Below are 13,960 nucleotides of genomic sequence, written 5' to 3'. Positions count from 1 at the left end.
GCAATGAGAAGCCCGCGCACCGCAACGAAGAGTAGCCCCCGCTCGCCACAACTAGAGAAAGCCCACACGCAGCAACAAAGACCCAACACAGCCAAAAATAAATAAATAAAATGAATTTAAAAAACAAAACAGGGCTTCCCTGGTGGTGCAGTGGTTAAGAATCCGCCTGCCAATGCAGGGCACACGGGTTCGAGCCCTGGTCCGGGAAGATCCCACATGCTGTGGAGCAACTAAGCCCATGCGCCACAACTACTGAGCCCGTGAGCCACAACTACTGAGCCCACGTGCCACAACTACTGAAGCCCACGCACCTAGAGCCCGTGCTCTGCAACAAGAGAAGCCACCGCAATGAGAAGGCCGTGCACTGCAACCAAGAGTAGCCCCCGCTCGCCACAACTAGAGAAAGCCTGCGTGCAGCAACGAAGACCCAACGCAGCCAAAAATAAATAAATAAATTTATTAAAAAAAAACAAAACAAAACAAAACAAAACAAAACACTTAGAACAGAGCCTGGCACTTGTAACATTCATTTTATGTTTGTTTGTTTTGTTTTGTTTTTAATTAATTATTTATTTATTTATGGCTGTGTTGGGTCTTCGTTTCTGTGCGAGGGCTTTCTCTAGTTGCAGCGAGCGGGGGCCACTCTTCATCGCGGTGCGCGGGCCTCTCACCATCGCGGCCTCTCTTATTGCGGAGCACAGGCTCCAGACGCGCAGGCTCAGTAATTGTGGCTCACGGGCCTAGTCGCTCCGCGGCATGTGGGACCTTCCCAGACCAGGGCTCGAACCCGTGTCCCCTGCATTGGCAGGCAGACTCTTAACCACTGCGCCACCAGGGAAGCCCCGACATTCATTTTATGTTGGCTCTTACTATTAGAGTATCCCAATGTAGGGAAGTACCATAATTTATTTAACTGGTCTTCTACTGAGGTGGTTTCCAAACAGAGTTGTAATGCAGAACTTTGTACATAACGCCATTTTGCATGTGGGCAAGTCTAGTGGTTGGATGACTTTCTAGAAGTGGGGTTTCTGGGTCCAAGAGTACATGCATTTTTGATTCTGAGAGAGAAAGCCGACTTGAAGAGATCAGTAATGATGAGCACGACTGAACCGCGCTGGGGGATGCTGCTCCTTCACTAGACGTGCTTATTTAGTCACTAGGCTGTGCGACCAGCTCTCAGGGCTGTGGTGGCAACAACTCCTTCTGCAGATGGGAGGCTGGGCTGTGTGACATGCAAGGTCCCCGCAGATCTGGAACATAATAGTCCCCTACGATTACTGGCTAAGCGCCAGGCATATTTGCAACACAATGGAATATTACTCAGCCATAAAAAGAAACGAAATGGAGGTATTTGTAGTGAGGTGGATGGAGTTAGAGTCTGTCATACAGAGTGAAGTAAGTCAGAAAGAGAAAAACAAATACAATATGCTAACACATATATATGAAATCTAAGGAAAAAAAAAAAAAGGTCATGAAGAACCTAGTGGCGAGACGGGAATAAAGACACAGACCTACTAGAGAATGGACTTGAGGATATGGGGACGGGGAAGGGTAAGATGTGTCAGGGTGAGAGAGTGGCATGGACATATATACACTACCAAATGTAAAATAGATAGCTAGTGGGAAGCAGCCGCATAGCACAGGGAGATCAGCTCGGTGCTTTGTGACCACCGAGAGGGGTGGGATAGGGAGGGTGGGAGGGAGGGAGACGCAAGAGGGAAGAGATATGGGAACATATGTATATGTATAACTGGTTCACTTTGTTATAAAGCAGAAACTAACACACCATTGTAAAGCAATTATACTCCAATAAAGATGTTAAAAAAAATGCAAAGCTAAAATGTTCCATTTTATGTCCAATTGGTGGTAATGAGGGAAAATACTCTTTTAACTCATTTTTAAACTGAGAGCCAATTTTTTATTCACACTGTAGTGTTTGTTTTTTTGGGGGGAGAGGGATTTGCTTTATATTTTGGACCTTTCTGAAGGTATTTGGTGTAAAAAATTTTAAAACGTCCAGTGTACCTTTTTAAAAAGTGTGTGGTCTAGTATTTGAACTCTCCCTACACAAATTAAATTCTTATGTAATGATTAGGTTGGGGGTAGGTCAAGAAATATTGTATTTCTTTTTTAAAAAACTTTATTGGCTTTTTTTTTTTTTGCCCTGTTGAGTCTAGTCAATAATCCACATTCTCCAGCCACTCAAATGTCAAAATGTTTCAAAAACATAAAAAAATAAATGAATAGAAGCGTCCTTGTTCTTTAAATTATTTCTGTGTTACCCTGAACTGTAAGTGAACCCTCCTTGCTTATAAAAGAAGCAGCTGTTCATGCAATTGAAACCATGGTTCATTACAAGCTGACCTTGGATTCAGGAGTAAAACTTCCTCTATTTTACTACAACTATTCAGACAGGGACTGGAGATAAACAATAATCAAAATCAGGATGGAACTTGACTGGGAAACCCTCTATGTTCTTTGGCAGAATTATAGCAGCTCTCGAATTGCCAGGAGTGAGGCAATGTGAAATGACCCTCAAACATTCCCTTCTGAAATGCAGTGGGTCCAAGCTGCCAGCTCTGAGCAGACAAAGGCCGATTGTAACGACTTCTTAAGCATATACTTATAGAAACATTAATTATCACCAACCCTATTTTAAACATTTATAGAAAGTTGAGATGAAAGGGTCCTTTTATATCCATTTTTATACTCCCCCTTGCAAGAAACTATGATTACATTATTTTTTTTCCCCCTTCTCTCACTCCTTGGAATTCTTATTTCTAGATCTTATTCTTTTTTTTTTTTTAAATCTTTATTTTTTAAATTTTTTTTTTCACACACTGTATTTTTTTTTTTACGAGAGATAAATAGACTGACACCAAGCATTGTAAATGGATGTCTAGGTCTTATTCTTAAAAGACTAATTTTGGTTTGAGGCTTGTGTACTCATCAAGTTAGATATGAGAGGATGGCAGGGAAATGAAATGGGTAAGTGGGTGTGATAAGGGAGGGGACACACTGAAGTGTGGGAGGTATGGGCGTCTGGAGTGCAGAAATGACCCATTTTGGAAAGGTAGGCGTTCAGTTTGCTAAGGTGCCAGTGGAAGCCAATTTGAGATCAGATTGGTTAAGGTCAAAAGTAGTGGTTCTCAAACACCGGAGTTCATCAGAATCTTGGAGGAGGGCTGCTTTCACAGTGACCATCATGGGGTGCCTCCCTCCCAGAGAATTTGATTCAGTGTGTCCGAGCTGCATGTTAACCAAGACTCTTAGTGATTCAGACGCAGGTGGCTTGAGGCCACACTTTGAGAGGAAAACTGATTTGAAGGTTAGTTATTCCCAGCCTGCCCTCACAGGACCTCCAGCTATATGTCTACACAACCTGCTGGAACCCAACTTACTGTCTCCCTCTCAGGTCTCCTCCATGGCACACGGCATCATGTGCTATCAAGTTGGCTCCAAAAATGATGTATGGCAGGCCGTGTGCAAGGGTGTTCTTGGCTGAGGCTGTCCTTGAAGAATGCTTTGACCTCTTGAAGTCAATTATAATTCTTTATAGAGTCATGAAAAAGAGAAGAGAGAGAAATAGAGAGATCACAGGCTAAACAATCCACTGATAGGGAGTAGATATCCCTGGCATGGAGGAGACTGACCTGGGCACAGTGGGGTAAGGAGAAACCCTGAACTTGCCTGTGAAGCTGGCAGTTCAATGCACACAGTGCAGACATGAGGACCGATATAAAGAGCCAGGCTGTTTGTTTGGAGGAGTCGTGGAGCTGCACGAATTCCACTTAGGCTGCAAAATGAGACTTGGCTCTGCTCTGGTTTCCCAGTGCCCACTCCCTCCCCTCCCGCTCCTTCTCCTATGCTCCCATCCCTGGGCCAAGAGAACACACATCTGTCACTACTTCGGCTTCTCAGCCTCTGCTCTGTGCATGTGAACATGAACTGGAAATCCCAAATGGGGTGTCAGGAGGCCAGGACTTTGCCTTCCACTGGGTCCAATTCCGCGGTGTCTTGAAAAGAGCCACTGGACTGGGGCAAGCGTTGACTGTTGCCTTTCTCCCTCCTTCTGCCTCCAGCTTCCTGCTGGCAATGTGGGGGTTCCGTCACATAGGAATCAGTGATGTTCATTCAGAAACAAAGTTCCTTTCCAAGATAGCCAAAGCAAGCGATTCCAATACAGGACTGAGAGAGGTAACTACCATTTATTAGGTACCTACTACATGCCAAGTGCTTTGCATCTTTATTACATTTTCTCCTCACAATAACCCTGCAGGCTGAGCAGCGCTGTCTTGTTGCAAGTCGGGAAACTGAGGCTGAGGATTCTGTGGCTTGTCCAAGATTGTACACATAGGGCTAGAATGTGTGAGGTGTAGAGAGGGCTCTATGCTTTCTGTTTCTTGTTGCCTTGATGATTTGTCTAGCTCTGATGCATTTACCGTAGCTGCATTTTATGCCCACCTAGGAGGCAGTATGCGGAGAGGTTAGCAATTGGGCTCTGCAGACAGACTGCTGAGGGTTCTGCCACTCATGAGCTGTGTTCTATCCCTCATTTCTCTTGGGAGAACAAGAATAATGATAATATAATACTTACCTCGGGCTTCCCTGGTGGCTCAGTGGTTAAGAATCCACCTGCCAAGACAGGGGACACAGGTTCCAGCCCTGATCCGGGAAGATCCCACATGCCGTGGAGCAACTCAGCCCGTGTGTCACAACTACTGAGCCTGCGCTCTAGAGCCTGCGAGCCACAACTACTGAAGCCCGCGCGCCCAGAGCCCATGCTCCGCAACAAGGGAAGCCACCACAATGAGAAGCCCACGAACCGCAACGAAGAGTAGCCCCCGCTCGCTGCAACTAAAGAAAGCTCGCGCACAGCAAAGACCCAAAGCAGCCAAAAATAAAATAAATAGATAAATTTATTAAAAAGAAAAAAACTTACCTCTTAGAGTTTTGAAAATAAAAAGAAGCAATAAGATACTTAGCACAGGGCCTGGTACAGTGCCAGTGCCTCAACTAATGGCTAATTACTATCATTACCATCACCACCATCATCATCATCTTTGCAGGTTGCCTTATAAATGCATATGGGATATAAATGTAAGATGGAAAAATAGGCAAGTGGTGGCTGGGTGAATTCATGAAGGATGTTTGTGTGAACAAAAGAGGGAGAAGGCTGGATGGTGAGAGGGAGGGATGGGGCATCAGATGCCTAAGGTGCAGCTATGCCTCGGCCCTCACTGACCTGCTGACCCATTTTGTGGCCGGCCTCCTGAGGAACTCCCCTCCCCCATGTGGCCTGGGCAGGCCATCCAGGGTAGCACAATTATGGTGGCCGCTAATTACTTCCCAGCTGTGCTGCTGGCTGCTGGGTGGGTGGAGGTGGGGTGTTTCTGAGAGATTTCCAAATCTGCCTAGCCGGTCAGGTCCTTGATCAGCTTTGGGGGTCCCAGCCCTGAGGCCGGAGCGTGAACCCTGGCCTGGGCACCCTGGGGAGGAAATCTGGGACTGGATGGTGGAGAGAGATCCCGAGGGGTCGATTAGACCAGGTCCGGAAGATGGAGGTTCTGCCTGTGAGAGGGATTGGGTGTGGGCGGCAAAAGGGACCCATGGCTGGTCCTCATTTTCCAGATGGCAAGTCAAGGATTAGAAGATTAAGTCACTTATCCAGGTGTGAACTCAGAGAGGTTGAGGGCACTTAGAAGAAAGACCCTGCCTCCAAGAGGGGGGAATCCTAATACCTGCTTAGTTCACCGCTGTGATAACTATCCGAGGAGTGATAACTATTTCTCTGTCCTCATCCGTGTCTCGAATATTTATTATGAGCCCATAAGCCCAGTAGATTATGATTGTGTCTATGGTTCTGTGGGGGACACACATTTTCCATCCACGTGCTGAAGATATTTATTGTCCAAGAGTAATAACTATTGATAGCATAAGAATAAGACTGCTAACTACCACTTACTTAATATCTACTATGTATCAGGCATTTTATGTTCATAATTTCACTGAGTTGTGACAACAGTTGTCATGGAGTGGCTATTGTCAGCCTGTTTTATAGATAAAGAAACTGAGGCTCAGGGACATTAAGTATTGTAGCTTGCTTTCCATCAAGAACATACAGTTGCATGTGGGTCAATGCCAAGGCCAAGGTTCGGATCCAGACTCTGTCTAACCCCAAAGTCCATGGTGTTAATTGCTAGTCAAGGGGGGAGTATATTTACCCGTAAAAGGTCACCCACTAATTGAAGGTGGATTTTGAAGCCACTGAGTCAGCCAGAGTGATCAAAGGAGGCTTTGCGGCGGGCTGGGATGCAGGAGGATTCTGCAGGCCGAGGGGAGGGGTCAGTGAGGAAGCGCAAGGACAAAGTGGACAGTCAGGATGATCACAGATGCCATCATCTCCCCTGATCTCCCCCACCGTCCATGAGGGACGAGGGACAGGGGCGACCCTTCCATTCTGAAACAGTGGAAGTTGAAAGAGATTATGTGACTTGCCCAAGGTCACCCAGCTACTAAGTGATAGAAATAGGTCCTCAGGCTCCTGGACGTCTTCCATTTTACGAGGAGCAGGGCCCCATGGAAATTTTGTGGGTAGAGTATGGAGATGGGGAACAGACTTTCTTGTATCACTAAGGGTGGAATTTTCATTATTTGGATTACAGCAGCCTTCTTCACGATTTTTTGCGTCACAGACCACTTTGGCAGTCTGATGTTTGCCAAATAATGTCTTTTTAATTTTAATTATGGTAAACACATAGAACATAAAATTTACCATCAGCCACTTTTAAGTGTACAGTACAGCCCCATTAAGTACATTCACTTTGTTGTGCTACCATCCACAGAACTCTTTTTATCTGTAAAACTGAAACTCTGTACCCATTAAACACTAATTCCCCATACCCTCCTTCCCCCAGCCCTGGGCAACTACCATTCTACTTTCTGTCTCCACGAATTTGACTACTCTGGGTACCTCATATAAGTGGAATCATACATTATTTGTCATCTTATGGCTAGCTTATTTCACTTAGCATAATGTCCTCAAGGTTTATCCATGTTGTAGTATCTGTCAGAATTTCCTTCCTTTTTAAAGTTGAATAATACTCTGTTGTATGTCTGTACCACATTTTATTCATCAATGGACACACAGGTTGCTTCTATCTTTGGACTATTGCAAATATGTGCCAAAGAATGTTTTAAAATGCATAAAATTATGTGTGTGTGTATATGCATGATGCTTCTAAGTGTGTGTGTACATATATAAATTAGATATAACATGATTACAAAAAACAATTATATGGATATACAGTTATCTATGTATATTTTAAAAACAAATTGTGTCATAGAAATATATCAACTTCTCTACTAATGCAGTAAATAAGATCTAGCAGCAGGCTTAATAACTGTCTTAATTTTGAAACAGTGAGGAGTGTAAATGATATGTTTGAGATATGTGCAGTAACTAGGATATGATGTAAAATATCCATGATTTTGGTGACAAAATCCCAGGTTCTGCCAACATTCCTGTAGTTTGTGGTCTACATTGATCATTGAAGGAAATGCTAGATTTCAGTTAGAGATTCATTAAAAGAAAGATGTAATTATTTCCCATACAAGTCTGGGACCCCCTGGAATTCACTCTGCAGGTCCTAGGAAATTACAGCCTACAGGGGCCGTGATGAGAGGTCAGCTTTGGAGCTTGAAGAAAAGTTCTTTAACCATCCTGGCCTGAAGTGACAGCTCCAACTTCTTTTTCGTTTGGGTGACCTTTTTCTGACTTGGCCCAGCTGTGTGAATTTGGACAGGTTATTTAGCCTCTTTGAGCCTCAGTTTCCCCACCTGTGGTTGGATACCAGTACACATCCTTCAGAGTTCACAGCTTCCTATTGCTCCTGAGGTTCCTTTTAAAAGATAGATAAAACCAGGAGAGCATTTTGGCCCAGGTTTATCTAAATCTCAAAATCCCCCTCTCCATCCATAATGGATGGCAGGATAGCAGGCTTGTTACATCCATGTTTTCCAGAACCTTGTTTTCTTCCTGCTGTCCTGGGTAAACAACACAACTAAGCCAGACCCTGACTTCTCCTAGCATCCTAGCCTTTTGGGAGCCAAGATTGGCATCTGTTTTTATAGACTCTAAGTTGTCTAAAACTTTTACAAACCGGGGGTGGTCTGGGATCCTATCAGGGGTCATAAAAGATGATAGCCAGCAAAGATAGGGGATCAGAAGGGATATTCTTAAACAATTAGCAAGAAAAAGGAAGCCACAAAGGGAAGTTTATATGCAGGTGTCCAGGCATTCCAGCAATGTGCCTTAAGATAACCAAGTCCCTGGCCAGGGCTGACAGATGGGGATTTGCTACATTTGCTGCTTGCTGGATAGGCTTAGTCTGTTCTGTTTTAATACTGAATATCTCCTACTGTAATCCATGAAATGGGATAATGTTAGCTAGTTCCCAAGACTGTGGACAGATTGAGATAATGTGTATGAAAGCGGCAGCCCAGGCTGAGCTGGAGCTGAGACATAGCTGGGAGGGGAGCAGGGTGGCCGCTCGCCGGAAGACCTGTTTGTATGAGTTGCTGTGCACAGAAGTTTAGTTCTTGGTCGATGGAGGAGGGTGGAGGTTTTCTGTGGTTGTTATGTTTTATCTTCCCCTCAGGAGTGTCTGGGGAGGGAGGACGAACGGAGGAAGTGACCACTCTTTCTGTCCCCCTGTCGCAGATACTGGCCCTCTGCAGTGGGGAAGGAGCTGTACTTATGGACTTGTGGAGACTGTGCCCAAGCACTGTTGGGTCAGAGCCTAAGGGACAGGATGTCACACCGAGTGGGGAGAGAGGGCTAGTCTCTCCCTGTACCCTTTCCTTTCTGCCCAGACTGCAGGGCAGCACTGCAGACCCAAGGGGGCCACCAGCAGAGTCCCTGTGGAGGGCAGTGGCTTGGTGAGGACAGGGCACAGTACCTAGCAGAGGCAGAAGACCATGAGCAGACTCCTTGCTGTGTCCATGGAGACTCGGGTCCCCTGAGAATTCTGGAAAACAAGTGTTGGGAGAGAGAGGAGATGTTAAACAAGACCTAATTTGATAAGCTGATAGGGCTGGGAGCTAGCAAGGGTCAACTGTTTACCACATTTTCACCACTTCTATTTTGAGCCTGGTACATAATAAGTAAGGCCTTGTCCTCATAAAAAAACAAGAAATTCCTCTTCTTTTTATGAGTCTGGGACATAGTAAAGTATCACGCACGTAATTGCTTACTAGTAATGCCATGGCTGTTAAAGTATTGCTCTTCCATCAACTACGTAGGAGAAAGGTTAACAGGTCAACCAGCTGCTTGCCAAAGAGCTGGGATTCAGTCAGGTTTCTCTGGTCCCAAAGCTTATACTCTTCATTCTAAGATAACTTTTTCCTTTTATCAAAGGTAACTTTGATAAAGAGAAAACATCTTCAGTAAATTAAACAGAACTACTATCTGCCCCAGCAGTTCCACTCCTAGGCATATACCCAAAAGAATCAAAAGCAGATGATCAAAAAAAAAACTTGTACATGAATGTTCATAGCACCCCTGTTCACAATAGCCAAAACACAGAAACAACCCAAATATCCGCAAACTGATGAATGGATGAACAAAAGGTGGTATACACATAAAATGGAATTTTATTCAGTCATGGAAAGGAATGAAGTTCTGAAACGTGCTACAACATGGATGAACCATGAAAACATGATGGTAAATTAAGCCAGTCACGAAAGAACACACATGATATATGTTATGTTAGAACAGATATAACATATATGTTAGATATAACATATATATAACACATATATAACATGTTATATCACACACACACACACACACACACACACACATATATATATATATATATATATATATATATATGTTATGTCCAGAATAGGCAAATCCACAGAGACAAAAAGCAGATTAGTGGTTGCCCAGCAGGTAGGCGGTGGGGGAAATGGAAGTGACTATTAATGGGGATAGGGTTTCTTTGGGGGATGATAAAAATGTTTTAGAATTAGACGCTGTGATGGTTGCACAACATCGTGTACGTATGAAATGCCATGGAATTGTACACTTTAAAATGGTTAAAGCGGTGAATTTTGCATTATGTTTATTTTACCGCAATTAACATAAAAAGAAAACAGCAAGGGGCAAATATTTAAATAGAACACATTAAACACATTTCAGGTGCATTCTTTCTCAGCAACCTCTTTCTTCAATTTTTATTTTTTATTTTTTTAAATTAATTTTTATTGGGGTATAGTTGATTTACAATGTTGTGTTAGTTTCAGGTGTACAGCAAAGTGAATCAGTTATACATATACATATATCCACTCTTTTTTAGATTCTATTCCCAAATAGGTCATTATAGATTATTGAGTAGAGTTCCCTGTGCTATACAGTAGGTTCTTATTAGTTATCTATTTTATATATAGTAATGTGTATATGTCAATCCCAATATCCCAATTTATCCCTCCCACACTTTCCCCCTTGGTAACCATAAATTTGTTTTCTGTATCTGTGACTCTATTTCTGTCTTGTAAATAGGTTGATTTGTACCATTTTTTAGATTCCACATATAAGCGAAATCATATGATATTTGTCTTTCTCTGACTTACTTCACGCAGTATGACAATCACTAGGTCCATCCGTGCTGCTGCAAATGGCATTATTTCATTCTTTTTATAGCTGAGTAATATTCCATTGTATATATGTACCACATCTTCTTTATCCATTCCTCCATCGATGGACATTTAGGTTGCTTCCATGTCCTGGTTGTTGTAAATAGTGCAGCAGTGACTCAAGTTTTTAGTACAGTAATATCTTGCCCATCTTGGAACTCCTTAGGTAACCTCACCTCAGCAGAACCCAGTTGAGAATCAGGAGGCAAAGAGTTCTAAGGACCTCCTTCATTGTGAGAGGAAGGCCTGAAGGGGGAGCCTGTGAGCTAAGTCCATCCTGGTATTATGACTTAGGACATGCCTGGATCATAGTGATTCCCTGAGCTATCAAGACAAGGACAATCCCATTCCGGGTCTTTGCAACACAGTTTTAGGCCTCTTGATTTGCTGTCTGCCTTGTTACATAGCAAATTATGTATTCCTTGATTCATTTCTGAGAACTTCAAAGATTTTAAAGGAGTTTCAGGAACACGCTCAATTTAGTGATATAAGCTCATGTCCTCCAATGTGCTTGATTAGGACACAATTCTGAACCTAGGACCAAGTGTTGAAACACAAGGGTTCCGCCTAACAGCCACAGCATCTCCAATGTTGAGTTTTCCAACTAAGGGACAAGGTCGTCTCAACACAGGGCTATTATGAAAGTCAAATATGATTATGTGTGAAAAAGACTTTTATGAATGATGAGATGCTATACACATGCAAGGTACTAATTATTGTGTTGGCAGCAAAAAGTCCCTCACTTCTAATAATAATAGCTAACACATACTACACATATGTGCCAGGTAACCAATGAAGAAACTGACGGAGAGGGATGGTAAATAACTTATCCAGGGTCCCAGAGCCAGTACATGATGGAGCCAGGATGTGACCCAGCAGGCTGGCTCGGTCTTCACACAGCCTCCTGTGTATAACATATCTCATTCTTCATATGATAGCAAGGAATAAGTCAAGCAGAACTGAGGGGTGTAATCAGCACTTTTTAAAGTGAGTATCCTTGGATGAGATGACACCCCGATCGCTGGGACCAGCTCAAAGCTCGCTGTTAGTGTCACCTTCCAAACTCCACATTCAAAGACATTCATTTCAGGAGCTAAAAATCAACCATGGTGGGAGTATTTACACCATGGAAATTAGCAAATGCTCTGAACCAGGGCTTTTTCTTTCCCTTCTGTTTTGGAGAGCCTGTTAAATATTTACCAGCATATCACTGGCTATACCAACTCCTATTGGCAGAAAGAATTAGTAATAACATCTGATAATGATAATAAAAGAACATGGGTGTATATATATCTTTTTGAGTTAATGTTTTTGTTTTGTTTGGATAAATACCCAGAAGTGGAATTGCTGCATCATATGGTAGTTCTATTTTTAATTTTTTGAAGAACCTCCATACTGTTTTCCACAGTGGCTGCACCAATTTACCTTCCCACCAACAGTGCACGAGGGTTGCCTTTGCTCCACATCCTCACCAACACTTGTTATTTCTAGTCTTTTTGTTAATAGCCTTTCTGACAGGTATGAGGTGGTATCTCATTGTGGGTTTTTTTTTTTTAAAGTTATACAATTTTTATTTATTTATTTATTTATTTATGGCTGTGTTGGGTCTTCGTTTCTGTGCGAGGGCTTTCTCTAGTTGCGGCAAGCGGGGGCCACTCTTCATCGCGGTGCGCGGGCCTCTCACTATCGCGGCCTCTCTTGTTGCGGAGCACGGGCTCCAGACGCGCAGGCTCAGCAATTGTGGCTCACGGGCCTAGTTGCTCCGCGGCATGTGGGATCCTCCCAGACCAGGGCTCGAACCCGTGTCTCCTGCATCGGCAGGCAGATTCTCAACCACTGCGCCACCAGGGAAGCCCCCTCATTGTGGTTTTGATTTGCATTTCCCTGATGATTAGTGATGTTGAGCATCTTTTCATGTACCTGTTGACCACCTGTATGTCTTCTTTGGAAAAATGTCTATTCAGATCTTCTGCCCATTTTTTAATCGGATTCTTTTTGGCTATTAAGTTGTATGAGTTCTTTCTTTGTTTTGGATATTAACCCTGTGTCAGATATATGATTTGCAAACATTTTCTCCCATTCAGTGGGTTGCCTTTTCATTTTGTTGATGGTTTCCTCTGCTGTGCAGAAGCTTTTTAGTTTTATGTAGTCTCACTTGTGTATTTTTGCTTTTGTGGCTTAGATACTATGATTAATGCCACTTCACAGGTGGGAAACTGAGGCTCATGTCTCACAACACTGAACACCAAGCAACACTGCCCTTGGAGTGTCAGAATGGGAAGTAGGGAGGGGCCAGGTGGAACAGGCTGGATGTCGCTTGCTGACTTGGAAGAGAAAAGAGGAGACAGAGGAAGTCACAGGCACAGACAGGAGCCTTACGCAGACTTTTAGGATGCAGGGTGAGGCAGTTTTGGCACCTATTGCCAAGTATGAGCGATCCCAGAAAGGCCAGACTCTCTAATGGTCCTGAGCTCTGGGTCATCGCCTCTGGGAAATCTTTCCTCACTGCCCCACTATGCGCCCCCTCTGTCCCCTGCTAGCCTGGATTAGGTGGCCCCCTCTCACCCTCCAAACCCCACGTTCCCACAGCTCTTTAAGGTTATCTCTTTAATAGAAGACACCACATTGCACTATGATTGTCTGTTTGGGTCTCTATGTGCCTTTCAAGGCCGGGAACCTAATCACGGTAGTCCCAGCCCCCAGCACTCGTGGTTAGAGCTCAGTAATGTCAGTTAATCCAGACAGAAGACTGCATTTATGGTCAGGAAGAGAGTAAGCCTCAGATCTTTCACCTCAAGGAGAAGTTTATAGGTGGTAGCACTTATTTAGGGAGTGGCGCATCATGGCCTTTTCCTACTAATTTCTAACAAGGAAGCTCGTGCTCTGCTCCATACAAAGAAAGTTGTTACAGTGTCTGGGTCCCTCAACGGGTTTCTTCATGTCCTGGAACCATCCCTCAAAACGTATGTTTTCACATGTCACAGAGCCCAAATGGACTGCCCGTTGCCTGGATGGACCATGATTTTTCTAACCATTGCAGAATCACTTAGGCTGTTTCCATTTTGACTCTTTCAAGCCATGCTTCAAAGGTCGTTTCTGAACCTATTGCCTTGTACTCTTGTGCAAGTGCATTCCTAGAGGGGAATTGCAGGGTCAAAAGCAACCCCATAAAGGTTGCATCTTTAAGACTCAAATATTAGAAAGTGTTCATGTGAATCTTGGCTAATGGCAGTTACCTCAGAGGCAAATACCTCAAGTACCT

The sequence above is a fragment of the Balaenoptera musculus genome, chromosome 16, assembly GCF_009873245.2.
Source record: "Balaenoptera musculus isolate JJ_BM4_2016_0621 chromosome 16, mBalMus1.pri.v3, whole genome shotgun sequence".
In the NCBI taxonomy this organism is placed as follows: domain Eukaryota; kingdom Metazoa; phylum Chordata; class Mammalia; order Artiodactyla; family Balaenopteridae; genus Balaenoptera; species Balaenoptera musculus.
The sequence above is the reverse complement of the archived record's forward strand: the minus strand, read 5'-3'. Positions refer to the sequence as shown.